This window comes from Athene cunicularia, unplaced genomic scaffold (assembly GCF_003259725.1).
Source record: "Athene cunicularia isolate RWA unplaced genomic scaffold, athCun1 SCF_96, whole genome shotgun sequence".
Classification (NCBI taxonomy): Eukaryota; Metazoa; Chordata; class Aves; order Strigiformes; family Strigidae; genus Athene; species Athene cunicularia.
Genome location: NW_020799530.1, coordinates 1 through 22733, shown reverse-complemented (window position 1 = coordinate 22733; position 22733 = coordinate 1). Strand labels below are relative to the sequence as shown.

Here is a 22733-nt window from a genome sequence, read left to right as displayed (position 1 = left end):
TATTTCCATCTATTTGGTTAGTTAAAACGCCTGATCAAATTCCCCCTGAAATCAACGCTTCAACCATCAAGTCACAACATGGACAGTAAATTACTCTAATCCATACTTTTGAGGCATATGCCCTGTCATCGGAAGTGCGTACGGAGCGGCGAAAAACGGGCAGACTGCCATGCACTGACTGGACATCAGAGCAAACCTGTCAATATTTGAGAGGAGAACTACAACTACATGCTAGTCTGGCCGCCCAGTGCAAAGACTAGAAGTCACTCTCGGTACGTACGTTACTTTATGCAACCACTTGACAGATAGATCAATGGGAAAGGAAGACATCCCAGAGTATCAACGCATACACGGCAGCGTCCTGGTTGCCTCCAGTGGAATCGCCAACGTGGTTCATCGTCCGTCCCAGCGTCACAAATCTATTTTCTGTGGCAGTCATCTGAGCCCACGTTAGCACTCAAGCAACACAGTATCCTACAAGCTACGTGCCCACGCCGGCGCATTCACAACGGAAATGTACCGTACAACACCATCCCACTAAGGAGTCTCCACCACGGCTGTTAGCAATGTCATCAATGCCCACGGAAGGGGATTGCCTCGATACAGATGGTGCTCCAGAGCGCGCTCTGGATGCCGCTTTCATTGTATCGACGTCTCCTGAAGCGTCCGACTGTAGGGCACTCAGATATTTGAACCCCGACTAGCCTTTAACTCTTGTGGATTGCAGTATAACTCTGTGTCTGTCATGGGCACTGACTCTACACAGGAAAATCATCAGTCGCAGGGACATAGGTTTCAAGGTGCCACACAGGGACAAACACCTCGGTGAGCGTCATGACCGGCAGGGCCACCACAAGGCTGCCCCGTATGCAGTAGTTAATGCCAGACCAAAGGTACTGCGAAGTGAAACCGTATCAAATGGATGGATGGGGACCACCTTCACCCTAACCGTCGCTGCCTCAGGGCCAAGCGCCTGTAGCCCTGCTAACCGCTACCGATGACTATGACCTGCATTAAGGCCTAAGTAGGGACAGCCAACTCAACGCAGACAAACGTGGGAACTTCCTGATGATGTGTAATAACACACCACCTGATTGTCCCATCACCTACTGGCTATGCCAGTTCCTGGTAAATACACCCACCCTTCCTCGATTTGTGCAACCTAGCGACTGCACCAACTCCTAGCGATACCACGTAAAACAGTAAATATGTTCTACCTACGGGAAGGACAGTAGAGAGTACTTCCTGTGCTATGTGGAGTCAGGCCTATCGGTGCCGCAATCCATTGCTACGCTTCTTGCTTGAAAACACAGGTCAGTAAACAGAACAACTGATAAAGGAACACCATCAACCCCAGCTCCGCAAGATGCGCAAGCACAGCCCTTGCCTACGCAGGTAAGCGGCCCCTGACTGCAGAGACTATACTACGCGTCCTCCGTCAAATGATCAATCGATAGGACGTGATTACCATCAGCGGTACAGTTTATACCCTCATGTTATTCCATGACATAACACCGTACAAACTGCTTTCAGATTACAGTCAGATCATCCCAGAACACTGACAGTAAAAAAAAAAAAAAATAAAAAATAAAAAAAATCAAAGAGCTGTCTTCTCACGCATAGAGAGTCTTCCGTACGGCAGCTGGTTAAACGGCATGCTGTGACTTCAAAGAGACAGTATATACGTACCATTTATGCCGGGGCGTGGTGGCCTATCAGTTTTAATGTATAAACCCCTTCTGTTAGGTAATGGCCAATTTGGTGAATGAGCGGCCACTTTGTGCTAAGGTTATACAGCTGTTAACGATACTTACCTCCAGTACCCAAAACACGATATAGCGTTGAAAAGTTACACCGTGATTGGATGATGAATCACTATGACCGCTGTCCTCCGGAACGGCGATCCGCACTTGCGCACTATAATTATCTGCGTTGACAGTTGCAGTGAGCACAGCAGATATCAAAAAGACTCTTTGAGGCTTGGGGTGCGGGATGTTGGGGTTGTGCAGTTGGGTAGGTGGGCTCGTAGAGTTTCTGGGTGCAGCCTAGGCAAAGTAATGCACTGAGAGCGACAGCATTGCGTTTCTTTGACGTGCACAGGCTGACGGCTTGCTGGTAACGGGCATTACCGGGTTGAGATGAGACACAACCTAGATGCAAGCGTCACGCTTGACACGCCAGCCTAGTTTAAGCGAGGTGACTTTGGCTCCTTCTATGTTACCTCTACGGTCAAGGCATAAGGGCAGTGAGTCAGACAGGAGCCTCCTGCAGCCTGCAGAGTTACACACCCTTTCGGTTTCCCTTTTGATTTGGCAACATATTCCTTATTATCTGCAGTAGCCATAATGGTTATTGGTTAAATGTATTGTAACCCTTAGGACATAAGCTATCTGTCCCTTTGATGTAATTGATACCGACCTACAGTTCTAGTTTGAACTGACACTGAAATCATCAGTATGTCAACTGTGACTCGGGCCAGTTCCCCCAACTTCCCACATCACGACCTCGTTGGGCAGCGCATCAGGGATGGTGATAACAATCATAAACTGCAATCTTTGCAGCCACAAACAGTAAGGGCAAAGGCAAACAGCACGCAGGATGAGTAGGGTCCAAATGATTTTGACCTGGTCCCAACTTGCTGCTGCTCCCCTGCCTTCTGCCCTTATGCTTGTAATCCGGCCCGCAAACACCATGCCCGACTACCATTCCCGTGAGTTTTTACCCCTGTTTCCTTACGCAAACACGATGCCTTGCCCACCAACTGACCGCTAAACACCTCGTGAGTGATTAAGACATGCTTGGCCAGGGGACCCGAGCCACAGTTGACCTGTAGATGATTTCTATCACTCCAGAAACATCCTTCTACCTACTGTACAACGACGTCCTCATTGGCAAGCCACCAGTCCAATTTGTACGTGCCTTGGCAGACACGTGCCGTGACAGGTGGAATGCAAGTGCATATGAAAAGGACAAACAGGTTTATTGACGGGTTTTCTTCAATGCTAACGGTTCACCCATTGAAATGGGACTGGCCTCACTCCTCCACACAGGACCAGGGAGACCATTGTCTGGACCCAGCACCTAAAATAACGCTGTGTAGCGCAGGAATTTCTATTCCGGGTTCCAGGCTAATAACTTGGGTTGGCATGCCACGCGGGACGAATTGTTGGAGTCACAGGCACGCGACTCTGTAGTAGTAATTGACTGTGCTCTCCTACTACCCTTAGTCCATTGTCAAACTATGTGACACCTACCACTATAGCTGCAAGGTCTGATGACGGTTGCCGTAGAGGATAGAGCGGTTTCTAATTTGGGATATCAGGTAAGGCTACACACGTCTTTGCCGTTACCAAGTCTCCAGAGTGTAGTAAGAGAACGTTATGTAGGTCCCCTAACGCTTTTGCAACGTATTTACTCTCTCCCGTGCGCTGACAACTTGTAGCCATATTGTCCAGACCGCACGTATTTCAGTACGGCGACAGGTTTCTATACTGCTCCCGGTGGCAAGAATTATCCACTTAAAGAATCCCGAGGACATCTCTTCATATGTAAAGCCACCAGTTTCTAGTATAGAACCAGCTATGGGTAAACACTACTCCAAGGTAAGACATGTATGACACAGACTCCCTGTACAGATAAGATGCTGACGCATCACTGACTGCAACCTTGGTCAACCATGGGTTTCGAACTACATCAAACATCCCCCATTACACCCGTCTCTACGCTGCCGAGACCCTGGACCTTAAACAGAATGGACACAGAGCTGTTTTCCGGGTGTAACCGTGAGCCATGCCCTTAGACTAACCTTACCAATATAAAGCCACAGTGTGTACTGCGATGAAAGCATGTCACGTGGAGAATCCACGGGAATCCTCACTTAACTGGAAAATTTGTCTCTCGACCTTCTCTCACCTTAACCTTTCAAAAATATTGTACTCTCTTGTAGGGAGTGACACTCTGAAGACCTCGCGATATACAGGAAGAACAGGGAACCAATCAAACGGGCCAAAGAAGGAGGTTACCCAAAACACAGCCATGCTTAAGGGGGATCCCCTGAAGGAGCATATCTAGAGCAATGGCGCAGCTAAGAACTTGAACAGGCAGTAATCATCATGTCGGTGTCTGGGCTTTTGTTCCCGCGAAGGTTTTAAACACCTGCAAGGGTTAGCTGTGATCTGAGCGCCACATTTCTGGGGATTGGCAGGTAGAAAGAGACAGCTCAAACCTTACCACAACACTGGGTGCTACGCAGAGCTGTCACTAACCGTTGTCTCACGGAGCGAAGCTTTGTCCACCAGAGCCCTTCTGCTCCTACAAGGGGTTACTTGCCAACGTTACAGACATAGACGAAGACCTGGCAAGTTGCCTGACATCTCGAGGTTGCACATGAACCATAGCATACTGTCAAAGCCTGAAGGCCTATTTCTCTTATCCTCGGTGATTCCCCCGTCTAATTTACATTGGCCCTTTGCAACCACCCGTACTCTGCCGTAGCAGCGTGCTTTCAACAGACGCATAACTGTCGATCATCGAGGCGATCTGCAACAGCGGTACCGCTCGCTGGCTCTCGCACTGAACTCTTTTGAAAGTGCTCGACAGCATAACACGTCCTGAAAACAATAAGTTCACATAGCTCAGTGGAACTATGCTTGCTTTGCTTGCAGCCAAACCTGGTGCAAACATTAGATTAAGCAGTGTCAAAGTTAGACCAGTGCCCGTCTTTATTAGGAAAAGAGCTTTCTCAGCACATGGCTTCAGCATGGTTACCAGGTACAAGCACAGTAAGGTGCGCTACTGGGTTCAATGGCTAACATCGCAGTGGACCTGCTGTTGTAATGACTATGCCACACGTGCCCACTAAGGGACTGTTGATGTTGACACAAGACCGAAACGGTGTCGAAAACCTGACTGTTGTAAATCACTGTTTTCCCTTACCAAGCGTACGGTCGAATCTCACGACTTCCGTTTTAAGACCAGTTAACGGAACACAATCCTGACCTTCACAGTGAAGAGTTCACTGCAGCCTAGAGAAGCCTTGTATATTGATGTGGCGATTACACCGTTTCACGCAGACCACCCGCAGAAAATCCTGTGCCTGTGGCTAGACCGTGACGCTGACGATTACCGTGCTGACCAGCAGCTGAAACGTCAGCCTTAAACAGTGATCATCCTGGTGGCTGTTCTAGATCGTCTGAGCCCACCGTCGCCAAGAAGTGCATGTTGCAACAGAGATGGCTATAGTGAAAAGCCTTCTATTCCTTAGATTGAACCGCAACAGCTGCGTAAGGTGTAGACAATGTTACAATATTACCTCATGCTGAATATAAAGAAAATATACATTACTAGGAATGTCCATGTGCACACCTTCCAGGACCACTGTCTGTCATTGTTTTTTGAGAATAGGACACAACAGCCTGGATCTGTATTCACACATAATACATCAGGCATGCAAATATGTTACTTAAGGTCTCTAACTCCTCTAGTATAAAGTTTCTCCTGTTTCACTGAGCAATCATAGACAATAGTCATCTGTGGCTGTGTGCATGGTGAGTGGTGGCTTTGGGACAACTTCAACACCTGCCAAACATCAAGGGACACTGTCAGCTATCACAATGACTGCGTCAAGTGCTTGTGAACTGCATCCCTGTGGCCATGAGTAAGGTCGAACAAGCCAGGACCTTTATCGTCATTCCTGTGGCTGATACCACTGAAAATGGTTACTGACCTGGAGATTTCCTCAGCCCAACAGCAGATGCTGGATAACAGCTCACGTGCTACGGTAGAACGGCACATAGACCCATATTCTTCAGGTACTCTGTGTGTCTGCCAGTGACCTACTTGTCACTTGCCTTGTGGCACTGGTACTCCAAACTGTTCCAGGTGACCATGCCCTATACCAACTAGCATCCTTGCCGCTCCAGAGGTTGCGATAGAGCTGAGACTCCTCATAGGCATACCTACGGTAGCCTCCAAAGGTCGTTATGATATGCACCCTCCAAACCACCCCGAAAACCAATTTCCATATAATCCCTCACCGAGGAGCCAGATTATGCATGGATACTCCAAATGGGCATTCTTGCAGTCTCACAGCTCGTGATTATGTCACTTTACCACTCTGCAATCATAACTTGGCATTGACTTATCGTTGCTACAATCGTCCAAACAAAGATGGTTTTGACCATTTCAGTTTTGCCTGTGACACTATAATGCAGGATCGATAGCAGCCAAACCACCACCCCTCTGTAACCATGTTTACACCACAAGGGCCCTTAGATAATAAATGTTAACCCAGGAAACTGATGACCGACAGACCGTAACCCAGAGCAGAAGTCATACAAATATCCTAAACTCTGTCTCAAGCAGAGGTGATTTTCCATATCCCTGCCACATATTTAGGAATGGCCTATACTTAAAAAGGAATGCATTGATCTTTCATTTGAAAAGATAAAGTCTGTGAAATCTTTGCGGAAGAGTAGGAAGTGAGCTTGCAGGTACAATGGCTGTTCTCTCTACATCCTTAGGCTCAAATATATATATGTTGCTACCTCATCTATCTTCGCGGTTCATGGGAAGATGAGCTACCGTGATGAGATTAAGCGCCATTACCCTAACAACTTGTTGGTAAAGGTGCTTAGTCATCATTGTGTCTGTGTATTTAAAATATTCGGCATTGTGGAAAAACTATTTTCCCCATTGAGTTTACCAACACACACTTTTCTGCTGCTTAACCTCGACTTGCTGATTAACAGAGTAATACAAAGGAATGTTGCAAGCAAACAGCGGTAATAGATGGTGAAACACTTGGTGGACAAATATAATATTAACTAATGGTAGAGAAAGACCATTTGAGTGCCAATTACAAGATCTATTTCAGTCATCCTCAATGGCTCAAACATGGCATCTTACAAATAACGCTCTCTAAAGCCATTCATGATTAAGGTATATCCTTATACAAAGCAATGGGTCTTCTATGAACTGTAGAGTTCCATACAGCTTATGCATTCAAAGTACTCACATCTACTCTTCGCCATGAGAAAAGGGTTTAATGGCAACCCTCGGCAAACGCGCTACCAACAAATACCGCCGATTAGGAAATTACAATGAAACACATGCATCTCTGCTGCGCTACCGAAAGTGACTATTTAAAGGACGTTTAATTACGGTAACTTGAGATCCATCGCGCTTGCAGCATCTGGTGCTAAGCCCCTCTCTTCCAGAGTGCCCAAACTTTGTAAACTATAGCCTGAGGACTCTGACCGTATGTACGCCCAAGTGTCTAATTTATCTGATCTAACCTATTTATAGCCATTCCAATCCACCTCACCCATGTGGAGGACTTCTGGATTGAGCACTATTAACTCCTAGACGTGGAAGCGTATAGACAGAGTGTACAACGTTACTATAGGATGCCATACACGTAGGAGTGCCTGAGGAACAGCAATCTCTAATGGCCCCCCTTTATTCCTGCACTACCTTTTGACACTTCCCAAGTAAGACCACATGCAGATTGATTGATACATGAGCAGCCGATAAGAAAACGTACCTATTTACACCCCCAAATATCTCGGCATCCGGTTTATGAAAGGGGTAGAATGCAACAACCTGCTCTGTGGGATCCAGGTGCTAGCTTGTCCACCATTTCATAAAGGCAAAGCGAAGAGAAGGAACAGTGAAAAAATAGCCTTTCCCTCTCACAAATCTTTGACTTAGTAATCCATTAAATGACTTATGGAAGCTTTATATGTATGCATTGAAATACACAAGTCCAGCTGAGCGAGATGATGGCTACATATCAAAGTTCACACCGCAGCTATCTAGACATCCTATCGTTACAGGGAATCCCAAATGCTGCATCATCTCCCGTAATGATCATTGGTGTAGAAAATGCCATTTGTTACAATGGAAAAAATTTCTGGGGAGTGATGTTTATTTGAGCATTTAAGATGTCTGTGAAAGTATAACTCGATAGTTTTACTATGTGATGACGATACCTTATCATTTTTACCCTGTTTCCATTCCTTATACACTGCATACACAGAAAACGAGGATGGCGCACACTACAATCCATGATGCAGCGCTTCCTTGTGTGACCACTGTTACCAAAAAGAGTAATAGTCTATGCCAGAAGATGTTAGCACCGAGCCTCGCCGTTAGGAGCGCTCCTAACAGTAGTCGACACAACTGCAAAGACTGGTGTCAAACTCTGTGTGGACACAAGAGATGCCCTGTCCAGACCATGTTGGACCATCATGACATGCAGAAGGCAGTAACTCTGGCAGAAAACCGTTTTCCAATGATCTATAGCCTGCTGATGGACACCTGCATAGAGACAGACTGCCAGTTTAGGCTACAGCGCATTAAAGACTAAAGCTACAGTGGCTATTTACACTTGCTAAGCTGTCGCATTCCACTGTTATGACGAAGTGCCAAACGCGTCGCAGAAACAGCAAAACTAATACACGTAAGGCATGACAGCAACTGCAAGGGGCTTGTGTTCTCTAATGACCCTTACATACCAAAAAGAACACCGCCAATTGTAAACCTACGGACACTTCCCAACACGTGTGATCAGCTGATACCTTTGCCTGCCTGGGATAGGCAAACTCCGATCTCTTCAAAATCGTTCCGGGTGACGGAAAGACATTGCGGACGTTGAGGCAGATAGACGTCAGGCTATAACCCTGAAGGTGGTGCAAGGCCCTGCAGTGTGCATGGTTCTTGGAAATCTCAATTCGAACCCCTTGCTATCTGGGCACCTCTCACCCTTTCGGGTGTAGGGCCAGGTGCGGCTGGAACGAACCGGTTTTCCCCGTTTAAGAACCAAGCAGGACCCACACCCCTCTGTCTATCGCCGTGAGGTCCATGGCGCCAATGCGACAATACGGTCCACTCAATGGAGTGTTACAGGATTGCTTGGTGTTCCAAGTCCAGCAGAAACTTGATCACGTCCTGATGGAAGGAGATGACATTAGGTTATGAAAAGCTCCATTCCCTCTGGGACCATCAGTGACAAACAGTTGATATATATATGTGGCATGACAGATTAGTGACTGCACACAAATAGGTGAGAAAATAAATCCACATTCAAGACAAGACGAACAATATCATACAGTCCTACCTGTTGAGGCAACACATGATGCACCGCCACCTATTGTCATATTCCTCATAGGAAAAGGTCTCATTGTCCATCGTGCTATAACTACAGTATAGGCTGATAAGAAAACAGCCTTTTACACATGACCGAGGAGCATCTGACAGGCGCTGTATGATTTGAATCTTTACCCGCCCTAATATGCCACAGCCATCACACAGTCATAGACTGAAGACTGGTGGACATGGCCAGTCACGCAGGCAGATATACAAAAAAAAAAAAAAACAAAAAACAAAACGGGTACATTCTTCAAAGGGAACAAATGGCAAGTAACGATCGTCACCTCTCCGTGGAGGTAAGCATGACCGGAGGCATCAATCATCCTCATGAGTGGGAACAGCATTCTATATGGCAGCTAAAGCGATACCAAGGCACTGACCGATAGCGCTGCATCCTTTCTACCACAACTGTGAGGGATAGACCAATGAAGGAACAGTCCTGACACTTCTCACCAGAATATAATGGCTCTATCTGTGCCAACCAGTTCAGAAATTGTCACCGGTGACATAAATGTCTACCACAGAAATGCCTGCTGGTGCTCGAAGGTGACCATTGCCGTATACAGCAGCTCTATGTTTTCCAAGAGATTCTGATTTAAAATCACAAAATGAGACAGACCACCAGACTATCGTGCAGATACATATTCAAAGGCTTGCTCAGCAGCAAAAGTGAATGAGACCACAGTCACTCAAAGAGTAAAGTAGTGCCTACAGAGAAAGGTCTGACTAGAGTTAAGTAAGCCATCCACAAATAGAGATATACGATTGCAGCGAGCGTGTTGAAACTCTGAGGGAGAGTACCGAGGTGGACTTGGCAGACGAGGGATGCGGACGGCAAGCTCGATCGATTGGCTACCTGTGCCCTATTAAAACGCAACTGCTCTGAAGACACTTTACAACCCCATTTGTATATGCATGGTGAGCGATAAAAAGGGGGTTTCAGATTTGATCTTTATAGCCACACAACCCTATTACAGGACATAAAGGAATGATAATGACCGGTAAACCACCTAGTGAAGTGAACCTTGGCCAGCAATGACAGCCTTACAATACATCCTCTGTCTGTACTTGTCTATTTATTAGATGAAGTTAACCAGGAGACTATTGCAGAAACCTGCCTATGGCACTTCTTACCAAGTCACATAGAGCCAAGGAGAATTAAGTAAGATAGGGACCTATTTTGACACCTATCATCTTTAGCATAAAGGTATTGTTAAACACATAATACATTATCAACGACAAGTAGCCTCGAGCAGCAACGGTCCCAATCAGAAGACATAGTCTATGCAACATCCGAAATATTAACTGCTAGAGTACACCTCTATAGTGATCACATTCACAATAAAACAGCGGAAGGAAAGAACAGAGTGGAGGAAAAACAAAATCATACCTGAGGCTGAGATCCATGCAATACTAGTTCCAAAAACACTGACTTCATACCGCTGTATTGCGAGGGGGCTCTGGACCACCAAATTACTACCCAAAGCATATATGGGACTTAACAAATTAACCACATCTGTGGGGATACTGCGACATACCGAGACGTACTGCGACATTCTGCAGGTCCGCGGATGCATGGTGACCGCGGTTACGGCGAGACCTCAGAGAGCTTTTACTGGCAAATGAGAAATGCTACGCAGAGTGTCCACCCGTAGTCAAGACTCCCGATGTTGCCGTGACTGGGTGCAGACTGCTGCGCTCATAAAAGGACAGATGGGAATAGCTGGGACGCGTGCCCTTAACGCAAGCGCCCATTTTTAATCTCGCCCTAGATTTCCTCCTGAGCATAGGCAAGACTCGAGGGACAATCTGAGGAAGCGTGATTAAATGGCGATAGCATGATGCGCACGGTATCCCATGTTGCCTCGAGAAGTAACAGCGGCCTTGCAAACTCTGATAACGAGCTACGAATTTAAGCTAACATACATGCACAACTGCAGCCTCCTCTGGACTAATTTCCCTATTGATGACGTTTTTATCTCACACCTAACATTACTAGACATTAAGCGTCCTTTCAAAAAGTACCCCTTCCACATCTAGGTCACATGCTTGTGGATACACGGTATAACACGTATTAGGGCCATGGTCAGCTAGCGGTCAAATGATCACCGTTCAACATACTGTACACGCTCATCAGGAGGACCGACATCTTTACCCTGCACCTGTACGCAGCTACAACGATGAAGAGTGCGATAACTGAAGCCACACCTTCATACGATTATATTAACTGAATGCGAAAGTCACAACAGAAATCGAGAGCTGTACTCAGCAAAGCTATAGTCGCGACCTACTACACTAGCCACGGACATAAGTTTTATTACATACAGAACAGAGTACCGTGACATGCAGTTGACGACAAGGAGCTAATGTCATTCTACTTCGGAACAAAAAGGGTAAAAAACTAACCGATAATTAAAGGCGGCCAAAGCCATGCAAAGTCACCTAATCCAGACAGCACAGACACCAATAAAAATAACGTCCTGCCAGAAGTTCGAGCCTGGCTCTGCTCTATAGGTAGATGGAGCGCTACCCGAGAAAACGGCTCACAGGTAGCAAACATAAACACCTTTACATAATGAAGGGAAACAGAGAGTTATCATTAGTAGCTCAGCAGAATTCGGGCCACAAAGTGCACGGGCACAAATGGGTAGACAGCAACAGACTGTCACATCCCTAATTAACTAGATCTGCTCCGCAATGCAATGCAAAGCTGGGGGAAGGCTATGCCTAAGTAACACAGGTCAACAGAGCGAGCCACACCTCGAGAAGCCCGCTGTACATTCAACCTGACAGTACGAGTAAACCGTCAATCCAGTGCGGGTTCATAGCCCGCTAAGTAAAGACTTGCTATTGTACTTAAACACCCACGGGTTAGCATACGAGGTTGCAAAGAGACGAGGTTAGAGATGCGGCCTCTGCTAAAGTGACCGAGACACACCACAAGGTAAACAGGCAAAGGGGTTCTGAAGCGCCCCTAGGATGTGCCGGACCCAAACACGTGAGACAGGCGACTCACCTCAGCTGCCGGCTCTTAACGGGACACGGCTGCAGTGCGGCGACAGCAGAATCTTGCCGTTCCCCTTCCTCATCTAGTGCACGGCACGCGAGAGCGTCGCCCTCTCCCGAGGCGGAATAGCTCCCTTGAAAGTGCTTTACCTCTTGCCGTTGGGGACCCGCGGCGTCTCACCCGTACGGCCGGCAATAGTGCATCCGTTCCGGGAAGGAGCGCCGTATGTCCGCCGCGCTGATAGCCGCACTGACGCCGTCCGTCCAGGAGCAGGGCCGTTATCATCCTTTCCGCGGTCGAATCCATCTGAGGCCACTCCACTCAAATGCTGAGGCCGAGCCTGCGGTCAGGCACGCCCGGTCTGCGCAGCTGAAGCCGCTTTCATGACGTGGCGACTCCGCCCCCGCCCGGACCTGCCGCACCTGGGGCTGCCCGGAGGCGTCCTCGCCCAGTGCCTAGTTACAGCGGAGGCCCGGCCCATTTCTGGGCTGCCGGGTCTGGATTGGTCTGCCATCGCTGACGGCTGTGGCAGCCGATGACAGATAGCCAGCGGCCGCTGCCACGCCGGCCGCCACGCCCACCCCAAGCCCACCTGGGGCCACTAGCGACCGGTCCTGAGGTCAGTACACTAACAAGAGGAAAGACCACATGACAGTTAGGGACTGCATGATCGCTTCAGGGAGAACACTGATCTAGACAGACGCGTAAAGCATTGAAACAGTTACGTTCAATTGAGGAAACAACTCTAGGCACCTTACACCGGTGTTCGAACCTCTGAAAAAAAACGAGACTGTAACAAATAAAAGACAGCAGTGCCTAGCAAAAGCAAATGACAGTAAGTAGGGCTCCTGCGGGAGAAACAGCTCGTGACTGCTGGACGTTAAGCTCTGACTACTGCTTAAGCACAAAAACCGCCCCTTAAAAGCAGTAGGAGACGCTAGAGATACTTAGAGAAAACAGATTATCTGCATTACAAAAGACCAAAACTTGGAAAAGTGATGAATGGAAGGGGACCTTGTTGTGCTGACTTGGATACGACTAACGCAGACACCACACAGAGCAGAGCTGGCAGATTTACCTTTACGTGACTACATAACATAACATTTCACAATAAACCTACAGTACCAACATACAGAGCTGGATCCCAAAACCACACTGAAAATAGCGAGTACTGTCTCCATTCATGACTTCGTCTGAAACGGACTTAATGATATAATAAAGAGACACTTCCTGTTATAATATGTACCATGCTGCATATCTGCAGTACCTGAGGAGTCAGGGGAGCAGGGAGGATTTCGACAACATCACCCAGCAATAGCCGTTCCCTAAGCATTGCATCGACCCTGAGGTGAGGCTACCGAAGTCACTGTAAACAGCTCAAGCCTTCTAGAACACAAAATCAGCAGTCCTGGATAGCTAAGACCTGTGTTTTCAGCTAAAATACCCGGAATTTCCCTGGGAGTATCTGCTCCTAGAGAAGGTGCGGATCTCGGGGGACAGACTTCTGGTTTTGCCATTGTCTCTCTCAGACTTCTGAGCAAGTTCACATGCCAAATCACAGTGCCAAACACCCGATGGGGAACCCTGTTAACTTGCCTATACTCAAGCAAATATCAGCATATATCTAATAGCAATCAAGATATTTAGTGACATAAGACTGATCTGATCTATAAAGTACACGACATGCATGTCTAGGATGCCTCTGCCTTCAGGCCACGCAGCAATCCAGAGCCGTGACAGCACTATGGAGGCTGCATGGAAATGGACTGGAAACCATCGCCTCACCGCCAAAGAAAAAGCAGAGTTCCCTGTGGCGATGCACACAAACATTCTAATTGGCCAAAATGTTTGATTGAGCCGGGGATATATTGCTGCCAAATGGAAGAATATTAGAAACAGAGAAACAATAGCAAGCACACAGCGATTACTGTACAGGAAGCGTCATAGTGATTACAGTGATAGACATATGACACAAAAGTCCCTGAACCCAAGAGCCTCCTGCAGGTACAATGAAACTGGCCAAAAAGCCCGAGGTTTCGGGACAAGGAGACGGCCAGAAACATACTTTAGGCTTTGTAACTGATAGGCAGTGGTTCCCATTAGTCACACAAGATACTATAAACGGCAAAACGGTTGCGACGGAATCGGCTCAAACGCCAGAGCTCAATACGCAGCCGCGACCCTGATTAAGCGCTTCTGTCAAGACCTGGGGTTTTTTTATAATTGACTAGAACATCCGGACCGCTGCAACAGACTTAACATACAATACCTCGAGCCACAAGAAAGCAGATCAACATGCACATGAGCAACTATAAACAATGTTCTGGCTAGAAGCAGAGTCGCTGACACATTAGTGCAGCTAGGGGATTGGTCCGTGACATACTTAACAATGTCACAATGGAGCCTACCGAAGGGAGACGCCCACTGACAGGTTTAGCCTAGACAGCGGCTACACGACATGCGGCGCCTGACCGTCTCCGCTGCCATGAAACATCATGGACAACTGCCAAGGTAACAGGTGACAGGCACTATCAACCGAACATCAGCAGGCACACCACAGAACACTTGCTCTGCCGGAAAAAAGTGACGAACAAATAATAACTGGCCTCCTATGGCTAGACGACAGAAATCAAATTCCTAGACAAAGAAGCGCACACCCAATAAATCCTCCGGTCACCGAGGGCACCCAAAGGTGTGCCTGGGCTTGAGCAGTCCCCCTGCCGGCCACAAAGGGCACGCCAGCACAATAGTGCTCCCAGGTTTTATCCCCTAACTGGGACACCTGACCTTTGTTTACTTAATGCGGGAGACCTGGGGCTCTTCCCTAATGGCTCTCACCCCAGGGCCGGCCGCACCCTGGAGGGAAGCTTAAAGGTCAACTCACCAGCCCTTTGGGAAGGACTGTGGCAATCACCCATATATCAACCTTCATTTGGAGCTTGGAGTTGAAACCCCAGCATTTCAGCTTCCTAGACGCATCGCCTCGCCCACACGTTACGCGGCCCTACTGCACTCGGGGTGACACATACAGACCCTGCGGAGCACGTTGGCTGTCTGGCCTGCTGCGGACTATCCAGACGCCTCCTTCCTCATCCAGACAGGCAGGCTCACTCTTCGTGCAGCGGGAGGCAGCTGCTGCCAAGATGACCTTGATTTTCTTCTTCTTTCCCTTTCACAGGCCTCTCCAGCTTCAGCCGTGGCAGCTCCTCTCCAGACATTTGACCCCGATTACCACTGAACCCTTGCCCTTTGATGCCAAGGGTCCCAAGGTGACAGGGAGGGCAGAAAAGACTAGAGACCCAAAAGGGAGCTGAGGCCAGAGGGAAAGTCAAGAGCAGACACTTGTGGAGAGGCAGGAACTTGTGGAGTGCTAAAAGGGGTGGGAGACAAAGAGTCAGAACTTCAAGTAACACGTAAAGGACCTAATAAAGGGGGGGGAGCAACAAACTGCAGGAGACCAAAAAGGGAGGCTGGAAGTGAAATAGAGGCCAGAAAAAAGTGGAGGCTGAAAATGGGTGGGAGGCCCAAGGGAAGTAGAGGCTAGAAAAAAGTGGAGGCCAAAAAAAGGGAGGGAGGCACAATGGGGGTAGAGGTCAGAAAAAAGTGGAGGCTGAATAGGGGCGGGAGGCCCAAGTGACATAGAGGCTAGAAAAAAATGGAGGCTGAATAGGGGTGGGAGGCCCAAATGAAGTAGAGGCTAGAAAAAAGTGGTGGCTAAAAAAAAATGGGGGGAGGCCCAACGGAGGTAGAGGCCAGAAAAAAGTGGAGGCTGAATAGGGGTGGGAGGCCCATGGCAAGTCGAGCTAGAAAAAATGTGGAGGCCAAAAAGGGGTGGGAGGCCCAACGAAGGTAGAGGCCAGAAAAATGTGGAGGCCAAAAAGGGGTGGGAGGCCCAAGGGAAGTAGAGGCCAAACAAATGGAGGCCAAAAAGGGGTCAGAGGCCCAACGGCGGTAGAGGCCACAAAATATTGCAGGCTGAAATGGGGTGGGAGGCCAAAACAAGGTGGCAGGTCAAAGGCAATTAGAGGCCAGAAAAGACTGGAGACCAATACGTGCTGTAAGGCTGCAGGGAAAAGGCAGTTCGAAGACACTGAGGTAGGTCACCGGGGGAGTCTTTCAGGTGGGAAGTCTTGGGGGGGGACTATTTTGGGAGCAGTATTCTGGGATGAATCCTTCAGGAAAGACTATTTATTTTGGCGAGGAGTACTTCAGCAAGGAATCACATCACGGGGACTATTTCAGGGCTGAGTTTTTGAGAGGGGATGACTTAGGAGCGGCCCTTTGGTGTTTACTGTTGGGGGCAGTATAATAGGAGGACTCTTGTGGGCCAAAACCTGGTTGGGTGGCCAGAGGGAAGTAGAGACAAAAAAAAAACCCATAGAGGTAGAAACAGGGTAAAAGACCAAAAAGGGGTGGGAGGCAGCAGTGAAGTAGAGCTTAGAAGAAAGTGGCATAGTGTGGGGTGTAGTGTTTCAGGGGGGGACACCATTTAGGAGGAGAATACTTCCAAGGGACTTTTGCAGGGGGGACTATTTCATGGGGGCATGCGGGTGAGCTGAGCATGCACACGACCAGTGTGATGAAGAAATACCCGTTTATTACAACTGAGAAAGGCCTTTTATAATGTTCTCTTGCACACGTGAGTAACATGCAGTACAAGTCCTCAAGATTGGACAGTTAACTTAGGCCGCGATTTAAAACTTCTTCTAATTGGATAAGTAGTGCCACATCAGCCTTGTAAGGCTTCCTGCCCTGTGGAACTTCCTCTTCTGTCCCAACCCCTTCCTGGAGTTGTTTATCTCATCGAGTTTCTCCCCCCTCATTCAGGGTCACATCCTTATCGCATTCTTGCTCAGCTAAGGATCAAATCAGTCTTGTTCTCACACAGGATTGCTCACACGTCCATTCTCTCGCAGAAAGCCCTCTAGAATCCCAACGTATCCTTTTTTTTTTTTTTTTTTTTGAGCAATCCAGATTTCTTGCAGGCCCTTTTGTACCGAATATCTAACACAGGAGTCTAAGCATGACAAATTGACAGCAAGTATGATAACTACAAGAATTACAACAATTCCCCCTTGTAGCAACCCTTTCAACCATCCTGTGATTCCCAATGAAGCAAACCATTCTGATAGGGGTGATGTTACAACAGTTAACTTCTTCATGTTATCTTTTAGCTTTCTTGGATTCTTATAGATAGATACCAAATGGTCAGATAAATTCACAGAGCACATTCCTTCAAACTTTTCACACCCATGCCCTTGTGCTAAAAGCAGAAATTCAATGGCAGCCCTATCTTGAAGTACAGCATGTTTAAGACTCTCAACATCCATAGCCAAATCACCTATTACATTTGATGACAAGTTCATTTGTTTAGCAGTACAACCTGCAAGATGAGTGTCGAGTTGTAATGCCTTTTTGGTCCCAACTGGAGACACTAGCCAAAAGCCTGTGGTATCCACGCGCCATTCTCCTGCTAAGCAAATATCTTGTTTTCAACAGTTCAGCTTCCTTATCTTCTTTCTACACACGCAGTTTCTCAGCCCCTTGGCTTTGCAGGTGTTCTTTACACCAGCTACAGCCTGTTGTTACAGTGAGGCCACTCGGTCTGGATCGTTCTTAACATGTCCGTTGTTTTCTAACCCTTCCACAAATATCTCTTTGTTTTTGAGCGATCTAGACCCCTTTTATTGTTTGGTCCGTCGTTTTCACAAAACGCTTCCACAGACAGCTTCACATTATTAAAAGGTTACAATGACAATCAAAACTGTTATTCAATATAAAACCAAATCCATTAACCATCTAGTAATTGGTAACCTTTTAGCCGAATCATTATTAAATACTCTTCCTTCTTCAAGATGTAAACTCATCGTGTAAGCATCACTACAAAACCAAGTGTCATTTACTGGTACTGCTGAAGGAGTCACGTTTTGCCATCCCAGCCAGACTGCCTGATTATACCAACCATGTGTCAGAGTTGTATAAGGCCGATGCCTCCCAGATCTCCCCTTTCTTTGTTTTGCTGTGGTGCCTGCAAGACTTGTTTGAGAGCTGTATCAATCAGGCCTTAGACAAACTTCAGAAACACAGCATACTTAGAATAGTTCCACAGAAGGCTAAAAGAATACAGCAGCTACAATTACAAAAGAGTAGGCAAATTTCACCCATAATTAAGGGATATGACTAAATACTACAAAAATAAACAGAAAGGAAAATACAGAGTAGCACACGTTATTATTAGGAGTACTAACATTCAGATCCGCAATTGCTGGGGAACCCTGGATGCAGCGAGAATTCAGAGTGCCCTTCCTCGCAAACTGGCAATCCTACGTGATGTGTCCCTCCGTAGGTGAGGGATCCAAAGTCGCTGCAAGGAGGTCCAACCTCTAAATCAACAGGCCAAAATAACTGGCACTTGTCTTTGAGCAGAAACATCTGATTTCATTCTCCTGTTGGGTTCCACCCCTAACCTGGCCAGCACTCCAGGGGGAAAACCAAGGGAGTTTCCAATAAGGTTAAACATTGGATTTCTTAATTCTTAATATTGCTAAACAAAGAAAGTTAAATACACACATTCTTACAGCATTTCATCCTCATTAATAACTACATTTCATCTAAACTACATCTTTCACTAGTGACTAGTAAGCCAATATATCTCATTAAGGAGTTGCAATTACTGTTAGCATTTTCTCTTAAAAGAATTGGCAGCTATAGTGTAGTTTGTTCTGTTGCAGTAGCAAACATTACCCAGACATTCTGTTTAAATGATCAGTCAAAGAGATCACAAACTGTCAGCACAGGGGCACTCACAGCACCCACAGCTGGATCCTGAGAGCTGACTGCCTCTCACACCTCAGGTGTGGTTGCACACACCTTGCCAGTAATCACCAGGGACTGTGACCTGTGGAGACACCAGCATCACCTCTTCCCCAGGTTATTAAAGGAAATGGTCCTTCCCAGTTACCCCTTTCTAGGCTTTTGTTACCACTTGAGCTTTGCTTTGGACTTCTTGTTCATCTGGTATCTGTGATGAGAAATGACACAATATTGGCGGCCCCTGTGAGACGGGAATGTTTAAACGGTTCATGACATATAATGCCTTATTTTGCCTTTCGTGAGGTGTAGATTGATACTGTGCATCTCCCTTATTTTGTTGTTCTAACAGACGTTTTAGCTTTAGTGAGAGTACATTTTACTAGAAGTCAATCTTGTGTCACTGTCTGAGTCCAAAATATTTAAGGGGTACCTGCTGATCCAAATCCTGAGTCACTGCAGCTTCTTTGTATACTATTAGGGGGAGCTGCAGTAAAATAAGCAAGCTGAACAATTTTTGACCCTTTAGGTACTGAACACAGGGGTTCAGGCCATAATTCTGATTTTTCTCTTCATAACCAGCAACTACGATCTAAGGTTGTAGATGGTCTTTTGACAATATTTCCGTCAGGCAGATGGTTCAGAGGTGCACTCTCCCCGCAGAGCATGCACCTAAATTCAAGACAACAATTAACACAGAATTACTGCCTCCCGTTAGAGGAGGTATTTTACATGTAACACTTAAAACACTGAGCCCAGACAGCAGCACCAATGACTCTCTGCAGCTGGGCTGCATCTCACACACACGGAACAATCACACAACCACAGAAAGAAGTCCCCCACACTCATTACTGACATAACATAGAATGACAAATACTACAATCTTGAAAACATCATTAAGAATATTTAAAGCCATTGTTGCATGACAGCATGAGAGTCTGTGAAAAAACTGCTGCTTTTGTCGGGGGGGCAGTGCGCGGTGCCAGGCTCGGCCGCAGGATGTCCCTCCACGGCAGAGGGTGCTCAGGGGGGCCCCAGGCCGCCGCCGCCAACTCCATACTGCGCACCCCAATCACTGTTGGACCCCGTGGACTCCTCCGATGCCACCTCATTCTCCTTCCTGAGGGCATCAGGTGCCCTTCTGGTGTTCTCAGCTCTGACCGCGCAGCTTTCAGTTTCACCCCCGCTGCCCGCCGCGGACCCAGCTGCACGACCGGCAAAGTAAACAGTTTTTTTCCTGAGCTAATGTGACGGGAGCCGCTAGGGGTGCCAGCATCGGAGATGGACTGTCAGAACGAGATGCTGCTCCGATCGGTGCAAAAGCAGAAAGAAGCATCCGCAGCACGCTTGCTGCTCAGCTCTTGCAAAGTCTCACAGATTTGTTTCCAAATTGTGTAATAACTGCTCACTTCTTTTGCTGATCTTCCTCCATCACTGATAGAATCCCAAAGCTGTTTCCCTATAGATTCCCAGGTAGATTTAAGTCCCTTTTCTCGGCTCCATCTTAAACTTTCAAGAGTTAACTTAGATTTTTTTCCCCCTCACAGAGAGGACACACTGGAGGAGTTTCACCACTGCCTGTTTGTCCTTGGCAAGGGCAGCCCCATTCCTCCCCGGCCACCACCTCTTGCGGATCCATTATCTTCAAACTCTCCCTCTATCTCTCCCTTTTAAGTTACAGTGTGCCGATTCTCACCTTCAAACACCGGGGCAGTGCCTGGATACGTTGAGCGGCTTTCTCCCCGTCAGATTGCAGTGCGACAAGTCCTCCTCAGTGAAGACTTTGTGCCAATTTTGAGGGCCCCATGTTGGGCATCATTGCGGGAGAGCTGAGCACGCACACGACCAATGTGATCAAGCAATACCCGTTTATTACAACTAAGAAAGCCCTTTTATAATTTTCTCTTGCACACGTGAGTAACATGCAGTACAAGTCCTCAAGATTGGACATTAACTTAACCTGCGCTTTAAACCTTCTTCTAATTGGATAAGAAGTGCCACATCAGCCTTGCCAGGCTTCCTGCCCTGTGGAACTTCCTCTTCCATCCCAACCCATTCCAGGGGTTGTTTGTCTCATCAAGTTTCTCCCCCTTCATTCAGGGTCACATCCTTATCGCATTCTTGCTCAGCTGAGGATCAAATCAGTCTTGTTCTCACACAGGATTGCTCACATGTCCATTCTCTCGCAGAAAGCCCTCTAGAATGCCAACAGGGGGAGGATTTTTGAGGGAGTATTCACGGGGGGAGCATTTCAGGGAGACAGTCTTTCGTGGGAGATTATTTCACGGGGAGTACTTCGCAGAGAATATTTCGAGAAAGTCTTCTGGGGGGAATATTTCAGGGAGACTATTTCAGGGGAGAACATTTTGGGATACTATTTTGGGGCATAGTTTCTGGGGGACTATTTGGGGCGTGGCCTATGTGGGCATCAATATTTGAGGGGAACTGTTTCACAGCAGATGGGTTTGGGGTGCACTGTTTCGGGGTGGAGTGTTACAGGAGAAACTATTGCTGGGGAGACTCTGAAATGGGTGGGATGCAGAGTTAAGCAGAGGTCAAAAACCCCAAAGACTCCCCCCAAATTACACACAGCCTAAAACACTCCATGCAAAACTGTACCCCCCGAAACACTCCCATCCTCAAATATTCCCACACTGAAATACTCTCCCTATTACTCCCACCAAAAATAATCCCACCCTGACTCTGCCCTTGAAATACACACACTCCCACAGAAATACTCCCCTGACAACCCACCCCGCTTAAGACGCATCCATGTTTCCATGACAAATTTCTCTGCCTTTACTTACCCTTCCTTACTCACTACCCATTACTTGCACCCCTCAATCACATTTTACTCACAATCCCTCTACTTGGCCCTCTTTGCTCACCCCGCTTACACTCCACTGCTTACTTACAGCCCCTTTACTCGCAATCCTTTTCCTCCACCCCGCTTATTCTATGCTCGTTACACACAATCCCTACTCAAGCAAAGGCTTCGAGAGAGAACAAGGTGAACAGGGTGGACGACGGGGACAGGAAGATACAGGGGCTGGGGGGGCATGACCGAGATTACACTTTAGAGGCAGGAAGAGAAGGAGGAAGAGAATAGCGAGGTAATGATACCGAGCGGCACAGGCAGATATGCCCATAGAAATTGCGGGCAAAAAGAGACCGATGCCCATCAGCACAAAGAACTGGAATAGGGCAAAAAACAGCGCTAGGCTGTAGGACAGAGACAGAGGATGAAAACAAGGAAGGAGAGGGAGCACAACAAAAGCCAAAAAAAAAAAAAAAAAAGGAAGAGCTAGAACACAAACCTTGCTTGCTCCTTCTCCCTTCCTCCTCTGCAGCTCCAGTACCTTACCTCTCCTCCTCTTCAAAGAATAGGCAGGTGTCTCAGCTCTTACAAGACCAGGCTTCTGTTTTGCCAGTTATCAGGCCTAACAGAAAGGACACAGCGCAGTCAGCATAAAGATCGACCAGCAACTAACTTGTATTTGACACCAAAGGGTCAGGACACGGGTGAGCGCTGGGGGTACAAGGCAATCAGATGATGCATAATCAACACCAATCCCAATGACCCCAAAAACAACACCGCACGCCCAACAATGGGTGCAATAAACCGTGAAATGCAGTCACCCATAGAAGGGATGGGAGACAACAGGGTCAACAAGCCAAACACCTTAGACCAAGAACGCCACACACTGAATCTCTACACAGCCCGCATTGACAAAAGCCAGACCTGACTGGAGCCCAGTTCCAGGGA

The 22733-nt window shown here is 47.4% G+C and overlaps 2 long non-coding RNA genes across 2 annotated transcripts; one reads left to right on the top strand and one right to left on the bottom strand.

The window, feature by feature from the left end:
* Positions 1-1399: 1399 nt before the first annotated feature.
* On the bottom strand, positions 1400-19199 carry LOC113490993. Its single transcript, XR_003400330.1, has 4 exons — positions 18995-19199; positions 14145-14152; positions 4851-4857; positions 1400-1410 (listed from the first exon to the last, which is right to left on the bottom strand). It is a non-coding gene; the product is annotated as an uncharacterized LOC113490993 (long non-coding RNA).
* On the top strand, positions 1825-18533 carry LOC113490994. Its single transcript, XR_003400331.1, has 4 exons — positions 1825-1840; positions 15496-15501; positions 15819-15829; positions 18399-18533. It is a non-coding gene; the product is annotated as an uncharacterized LOC113490994 (long non-coding RNA).
* Positions 19200-22733: the final 3534 nt, after the last annotated feature.